The sequence below is a fragment of the Scyliorhinus canicula genome, chromosome 1 (genome assembly GCF_902713615.1).
Source record: "Scyliorhinus canicula chromosome 1, sScyCan1.1, whole genome shotgun sequence".
Lineage (NCBI taxonomy): Eukaryota > Metazoa > Chordata > Chondrichthyes > Carcharhiniformes > Scyliorhinidae > Scyliorhinus > Scyliorhinus canicula.
Window position 1 is genome coordinate 308,306,710 of NC_052146.1, and position 8,233 is coordinate 308,314,942.

Below are 8,233 nucleotides of genomic sequence, written 5' to 3' on the forward strand. Positions count from 1 at the left end.
CTCACAGGGAGGTGAAAGCTCCATCTGGAGGAAGGCAGACGTACACTGACCCGAGTGTCCTGTGCACAGCATCATCTGGTGGCTGCCAATGAGAACAGCGCTGACCTGGAATTCTCAGGTGAAGCACCATTTGGTGATCAAAAGAGAGATGTGCACCAACCTGAATCACAAAGGTAAAAAGACCCTGATGGGAGTTATGTACAGGCCCCCTAGCAGTAGTCAGGATGTTCAGGATGTGGGGCAGAAAATAAATCAGGACATAGAAAAGGCATGTAAAAAAGGCAATATCACAATAATCATGGGGACTACAATATGCAGATGGACTGGGAAAATGAGGTGGCAGTGGATCCCAAGAAAGGGAATTTGTGGAATGTCTAAGAGATGTTTTTTTTGGAGCAGCTTGTGACAGAGCCTACTAGGGAATAAGCAATTCTGGATTTGGTGATGTGTAATGAGGCAGACTTGATTTGGGAACTTAAGGTGAAGGAACCCTTAGGGAGCAGTGACCACAATATGATAGAATTTACCCTGCAGTTTGAGAGGGAGAAGCTGCAATCTGATGTAACGGGATTACAATTAAATAAGGATAACTAAAAAGACATGAAGGAAGGAGCTGGCCAGAGTTGATTGGAAAAGGAGCCTAGCAGGGAAGACAGTGGAACAGCAATGGCAGGAGTTTTGGGGGGTTATGGGGGGACAACAGAAATTCATCCCAAGGAAGAGGAAACATGCTCAGAGGAGGACAAGGCATCCATGGCTGACGAGGGATGTCAAGGACAGCATAAAAGCTAACGAAAAAGCATACAAAGTGGCAAGGATTAGTGGGAAACTGGAGGATTGGGAAGCCTTTAAAACGAGCAGAGGGCAACAAAAATGCAATAAGACGGGAGAAGATGAAGTATGAGTGCAAGCTAGCGAGTAATATAAACGAAGATAGGAAGAGTTTTTTTCAAGATATAAAAGGTAAGAGAGAGGCAAAAATAGACATTGGACCACTGGAAAATATGGCTGGAGAAGTAATAATAGGAAACAAAGAAATGGCAGAAGAACTGAATAGTTACTTTGCATCAATCTTTACGGTGGAAGACACCAGTGGGATGCCAGAGCTCCAGGAGAATCAGGGGGCAGAGGTGAGTGCCATTACAAAGGAGAAGGTTCCGGGGAAACTGAAAGGTCTGAAGGTGGATAAGTCGCCTGGACCGGATGGACTACACCCCAGGATCCCAAAAGAGATAGCTGAGGAGATTGTAGATTCATTGTTGATGATCTTTCAGGAATCACTGGAGGCAGAAAGTGTCCCAGAGGATTGGAAAGTGGCTAATGTAACACCACTGTTTAAGAAGGGAGGGAGGCAGAAGACGGGAAATAATCGGCCGGTTAGCCTGACTTCGGTCATTGGTAAGATTTTAGAGTTTGTTATTAACGATAAGATCGCGAAGTACTTGGAAGTGCATGGTAAAAAAGAACTGAGTCAGCATGGCTTTGTCAAAGGGAGGTCATGTCTGACAAATCTGTTAGAGTTCTTTCAGGAGGTAACAAGGAAGTTAGACAAAGGAGAACCAGTGGACGTGATTTATTTAGATTTCCAGAAGGCCTTTGACAAGTTATTGCACAGGAGACTGTTAAATACGTTAAGAGCCCATGGTGTTATGGGTAAGATCCTGGCATGGATAGAGGATTGGCTGACTGGCAGAAGGCAGAGAGTGGGGATAAAGGGGCCTTTTTTCAGGATGGCAGCCGGTGACTAGTGGTGTGCCTCAGGGGTCGGTGCTGGAACCACAACTTTTCACAATATACATAAATGACCTCAAAGAAGGAACTGAAGGCAATGTTGCTAAGTTTGCAGATGAGGCAAAGATCTGTAGAGGGACAGGTAGTATTGAGGAAGCAAGGGGCTGCAGAAGGATTTGGACAGGCTAGGAGAGTGGGCAATGAAGTAGCAAATGAAATACAACGTGCAAAAGTGTGAGGTTAGGCACTTTGGAAGGAGGAATTTAGGCATAGACTATTTTCTAAATTGGGAAATGCTTCGGAAATGAGAAGCACTAAGGGACTTGGGAGCTCTTGTTCACTATTCTTTTTAGGTTAACGTGCAGGTTCAGTCGGCAGTTGGGAAGGCAAATGCAATGTTTGCATTCATGTCAAGAGGGCCAGAGTACAAGACCAGGGATGTACTTCTGAGGCTGTATAAGGCTCTGGTCAGAACCCATTTGGAGTATTGCGAGCAGTTTTGGGCCCCGTATCTAAGGAAGGATGTGCTGGCCTTGGAAAGGGTCCAGAGGAGGTTCACAAGAACAATCCCTGGAATGAAGAGCTTGAGGAACAGTTGGGGACACTGGGTCTGTACTCGGAGTTTAGCAGGATGAGGGGAGATCTTATTGAATCTTACAGGATACTGCGAGGCCTGGATAGAGTGGTCGTAGAGAGGATGTTTCCACTTGTAGGAAAAACGAGAACCAGAGGACACAATCTCAGACTAAAGGGACGATCCTTTAAAACAGAGATGAGGAGGAATTTCTTCAGCCAGCGGGTGGTGAATCTGTGGAACTCTTTGCTGTAGAAGGCTGTGGAGGCCAAATTATTGAGTGCCTTTAAGACAGAGATAGATGGGTTCTTGATCAATAAGGGGATCAGGGGTTATGGGGAGAAGGCAGGAGAATGGGGATGAGAAACATATCAACCATGATTGAATGGCGGAGCAGACTCGATGGGCCGAGTGGCCTAATTCTGCTCCTGGGTCTTATGGTTTTATAACCTCTCGAGTAAACCTATTTCCCAGAGACTGCAACCACAGGGTGAAGACTCATTTCAGACCTACCCCTTTCATCCCTGTTTAGTTTATTTCTCACCGACCCTTACTTGGTGTTTGTCTTGTGTGTGTCTGGGCAGAGGGTGGGACAGGATCTTGGCATTTGGTGGTCTTGTGGATGGTTGTCTTGGTATTTCCTTACATGCCCATCTTTTCTCCTTTTTCTTAATAAATATTATTGATCATGTTCTGATCACCGGAACCCCCAAAAAGGAGCAGCAGAACAATTTAGAGGAAGCCCTGTATCGGCTCTCTGAGGCAGGGTCCACCTAAAAGGGGCAAGATAGTTTTTCATGCAAAAGTGGTCATGTACTTAGGGCACCAGGACGGGAAGGATGGCTTTCACCCGATGGAGGAGAAGGTACCGGCCACGGATCATCAAACAGGCCCTCATGGGGCGGCACGGTGGCGCACTGGTTAGCACTGCTGCCTCACGGCGATGAGGTCCCAGGTTCGATCCCGGCTCTGGGTCACTGTCCGTCTGGAGTTTGCACATTCTCCCCGTGTCTGCGTGGGTCTCACCCCCACAACCCAAAGATGTGCTGGGTAGGTGGATTGGCCACACTAAATTGCCCCTTAATTAGAAAAATGAATTGGGTACTCTAAATGTATTTATTAAAAAAAAACTGGCCCTCATGCCCGAGAACCCAACCGAACTACAGTTGCATCTCAGACTCAAATTATTACAGGAAATCCATCCTATAACTTGACGACCGTCTGAGCACTGCTGCATGCACAATGAAAAACCCACCAGGACTGGGCATGGAGGGGCGCAAGAAGGGGCGTTTGCCAAGGTGAAGCAACAATTGCTATCCTCAAGGCTGCTGATGCACTATAACCCTTCCAGGTCACTCTTGATCATGTGCTGCCTCCCCATGTGGAATTGGGGCGGTGTTATCCCACTGTTTGGAGACGCCCATCGCCTACACATTGAGGCCTTTGGCTGATGCAGAGCGTAGATATGCTCAGATCAAGAAGGAAGGGCTGGATTTTTTTTTGCGGTGAAGAAATTCCACCAATATGTTTATGGGCAGCGTTTTATGATCATAACGGACCACAAGCTATTGCATGGTTTGTTCGAGGACAGGGCAATTCCACCGACAGCATCAGTCCAGATACGGCATTGACCCGACTATTAGCAGCATCTGAGTGTGTTTCAGAATCGCCTGGGCACAAAGATCACACACGCACCCTCCACCCCACCCATACCCCCTCGACACGGGATCCAATTGGCTGTAAGGTTATGACAGGAAGTGACTATTTTTCCAGCACACATTGAACCAAGAGCACTCTAATTACTGAGAATTGCACCTGTTGCCGCAGACGTTCCGGCTGCTTTGTGGTTTTCTGAAAAACTTTTCAACGAAAATCAGAACCATGAAGCTGCCCAAAGGTCAGAAGCAGCAGAGCAGCAACGGTGAGTCAGCCTGAGAGACCGGCTTTAAATAAAATCAGGTCTGTCAGACTGACCATTCCAACTTCTTTAAACCAGTCTCTCAGTCTGGGTAACACGGACAACATCGTTTACAACATCAAGCTCCCCCTCCACTCACCCCACCAGCACCCTCCCCCACCCCCCTTACCACCCAACCCAAAGTCAGCATGGATTTACAAAAGGAAAATCATGCTTGACAAATCAACTAGAATTTCTTGAAGATGTAACGAGTAGAGTTGATCAGGGAGAACTGGTGAATGTGATTTATTTTGACTGTCAGAAAGCTTTCGACAAGGTCTCACACAGCAGATTGATATGAAAAAAAGAATGAAAATCGCTTATTGTCACGAGTAAGCTTCAATGAAGTTACTGTGAAAAGGCCCGAGTCGCCACATTCCGGTGCCTGTCCAGGGAAGCTGATATGTAAAGTTAAAGCGCATGGGATTTCGGCTAGTGTCTTGAGATGGATAGAAATTTGGTTAGCAGACAGGGAGCAAAAAGTTGGAATAAATGGGTCTTTTTCTGATTGGCAGGCAGTGACTAGTGAGGTACCACAGGGATCTGTGCGAGGACCCAACTGTTCACATTATATATGAATGATTTGGAAAAGGGAACTAAATGTATTATCTCCAAATTTGCAGATGTTACAAAGTGGGAGGGTGAGCTGTGAGGAGGATGCAGAGATGCTTCAGCAGGATTTGGACAGTTTGAGTGAGTGGTCACATACATGTCAGATGCAGTATAATGTGGATAACTGTTATCCATTTCAGTAACAAAAATAGGAAGGCAGGTTAGTATTTGAATGGGTGTAAATTGAGAGAGGTAGATACTCAGTGAGACCTTGGTGTCCTCATCCCTCATGCTGAAAGTAAGCACATAGGTACAGCAGGCAGTAAAGAAGGAAAATGGTATGTTGGCCTTCATAGGGAGAGGATTTGAGTATTGGAATGGAGTTGTTATACTACAACCGTATTGGGTAGTGGTAGTATACCTGGAGTATTGTGTGCAGTTTTGGTGTCCTTATCTGAGGAAGGATGTTCTTGCTATGGAGGGAGTGCAGCGAAGGTTTACCAGGCTGATTCCTGGGATGGCGGAACTGTCAAATAAGGAGACACTAAATCCCCTCCAACTTGATTTTCAAATTTGCTGATGACACCACCATAGTGGGTCGGATTTCAAACAATGATGAGACAGAGTACAGGAATGAGATTGCGAATCTGGTGAACTGGTGCGACCACTATAATCTCCCTCTCAGTGTCAACAAAACGAAGGAGATCGGCATTGACTTCAGGGAGCGTAGTGGAGAACATGCCTCTGTCTACATCAATGGAAACAAAGTAGAAAGAGCGAGAGCTTCAATTTTTTAGGTGTCCAGATTACCAACAACCAGTCCTGGTCCCCACATGCCGACACTATAGTTAAGAAAGCCCACCAATGACTCTACTTTCTCAGAAGTCTAAGGATATTTGACATGTCAGCTACGACTCTCACCAACTTTTACAGATGCACCATTGAAAGCATTCTTTCTGGGTGTATCACAGCTTAGTATGGATCCTGTTCTGTCCAAGACCGCAGGAAATTACAAAAGGTCGTGAATGTAGCCCAGTCCATCACGCAAACCAGCCTCCCATTCATTGACTCTATAATTCCCGCTGCCTCAGAAAGGCAGCCAGCATAATCCAGGACCCCACGCACCCCGGACATACTCTCTTCCACCTTCTTCTGTCAGGAAAAAGATACCAAAGTTTGAGGTCATCGACCAACCGACTCAGGAACAGCTTCTTCCCTACAGCCATCAGACTTTTGAATGGACCTACCTCGTATTAAGTTGATCTTTTCTCTACACCCGAGCTATAACTGTAACGTTATATTCTGCAGTCTCTCCTTCCTTCCCTATGTACGGTATGCATTGTTTGTACAGCATGCCAGAAACAATACTTTTCACTGTATACTAATACATATGACAATAATAAATCAAATCAAATCAAATCAAAGACTAAACCAGTTAGGATGAAATTCATTGGAGTTTAGAAGAGTGAGAGGGGATCTCATAGAAACTTAAAGAGTCTAACAGGATTAGACAGGGTAGATTCAGAAAGAATGTTCCCAATGGTGGGGTGTCCTGAACTAGGGGTCATAGTTTGAGAAGAGGAGGTAAACATTTGAGGACTGAGGTGAGGAGAAATTTCTTCACCCAGAGAGTGGTGAATCTGTGGAATTCACTGCCACAAAAAGTAGTTGAGGCCAAAATGTTGCGTACTTTCAAGAGGGAATTAGATTTTGCTCTTGGGGCAAAAGGGATCGGGGGATATGGGGGGAAGGCAGGATCAGGGTACTGAACTTGATGATCAGCCATGATCATAATGAATGGCGGAACAGGCTCAAAGGGCTGAATGGCCTCCTCCTGCTTATATTTTCTGTGTTTCTATATAACCTTCCTTCCCCAGCTCCTGGACTCTGGTGTTTGGCTGCCTGCCCCCCCCCCCCCCCCCCAACCCCGTCTCCTAGGGATGGGACACTGTTTGGGGAGTGGAGGGGGTGCTTTCAACATCAAAGGCAGGGGAGCAGCTTCCTCTCCACCCCCTTCTCGATCTGGGTCCCTCACTCAAGCTATTCAACCAGGGAAAGCTGCAGGAAGGCTGCAGACAAAGCTGAGCCAGATTGCTGAGACATCCCGGGGTGGCGAGCCTATCACTGGTTAAAGATCAATCAGTGAGCCTGAAATGGACCTTCCACCTCCCCAGGCGCCAGCTCCTCGCCGGCGCGCCATCGCTGCAGCGGGATTCTCCCTTCCCGCCACTGGCCAACCCCGTCTCCTAGGGATGGGACACTGTTTGGGGAGTGGAGGGGATCGGGATTGGGGTGTCCCCCTCGGGATCGGGGTGTCCCCCTTGGGATCGGGACGGGGATCTCGCCGGCGGAGAATTCACCTCCTCATTGAGCCTGTGGGCAGGGAGGCTGCTGCCAGTGTCCCAGTGCCAGAGTGAATGGGAGGGAGATGGGAAGGTGGCACATCTCCAGCCCGCCTAACTGAACAGTGTTGTCTCCAAACCCAACTCCGGGTTTGGGGGGTTCTGGGGCTGGGAGAGGGGGCGGGGGGGGGGGGGGGGGTTACGGGGCTGGGAGAGTGGTTGGGGGGGGGGGGGGTGAAGGCATCAAATTCCACCCAGATGTTTCTCCCCGAGAGTGAACATCACAAACTGCATTGTCCGCATTCCACAATCTGATTGTAAATAAAAGTCACTCTGCCCCTCACAGCGACACAACCTCACACAGGCAGCAGCAACTGCTCAATGCCACTTTCTGCTCTTTAACTCTTCCTATTTTCTCTCAGTGTGTGAAGTACTCACCTCTGCGCTGTTCAGTAACTGTTCAGTAACTGCCTGTCCTGTCCTGTCGTGTCCCAGTCGCTGAGAAGCTGGTTACTGTAACTCACCCCGTATTTATAATGAAATGTAACCAATCACAGCAATAGCTGTTGTTCGATGCTGAACAGGAAATTATTTTTTGACGGAGCCTCATTAAACAAACAGGCAGCCACTGCGATACACTAACTGTCCAAAGGGGGTCACTGCTCCCTACAGTCTCAGGAAGACCTCCAGGTGTGAACTGGTCACAAACAGGACTAACTGGGGTGAGAGGGAGCAGCTCACTGTCAATTAAGAAAACATTAAAAAACTCTCCAAAATTCTACCACTTGCTGGGGGGGTGGCTGCCTGGACCGGGGTAATAGCGGTAAGTGACTTGGTGCCACGTCTGTGGATTCGGGGTGACCCCCTTGGGATCGGGGTGTCTCCCTTGGGTTCGGGGTGTCTCCCTCGGGATTGGGGTGTCCCCCTCGGGATCGGGGTGTCCCCCTTGGGATCGGGATGGCCTGGCTCAGACGCCATTGCTGCAGTTTGTGTTTTAAACACACCCCCTTTGCTGCTCCTTCCAGGCCCCTGGCTGCTCACTCTGCTGACTGCTCCCTGTGTCTTGGAAATGTTCAC

The 8,233-nt window shown here is 47.9% G+C and overlaps 1 protein-coding gene across 2 annotated transcripts in view; it reads right to left on the reverse strand.

Annotated features, from left to right (window-relative positions):
- LOC119976609 overlaps nt 1-7,632 on the reverse strand; it is a 441,658-nt gene extending 434,026 nt beyond the window's left edge. Inside the window, exon 1 of one of the 2 annotated variants that reach the window (XM_038817252.1) lies at nt 7,595-7,632. The gene's annotated coding sequence lies outside the window, so the exon portion shown is untranslated. The remainder of the gene's footprint in view (nt 1-7,594) is intronic. The other variant, XM_038817245.1, reaches the window with a different exon arrangement.
- Between the last annotated feature and the right edge of the window lie 601 nt (nt 7,633-8,233).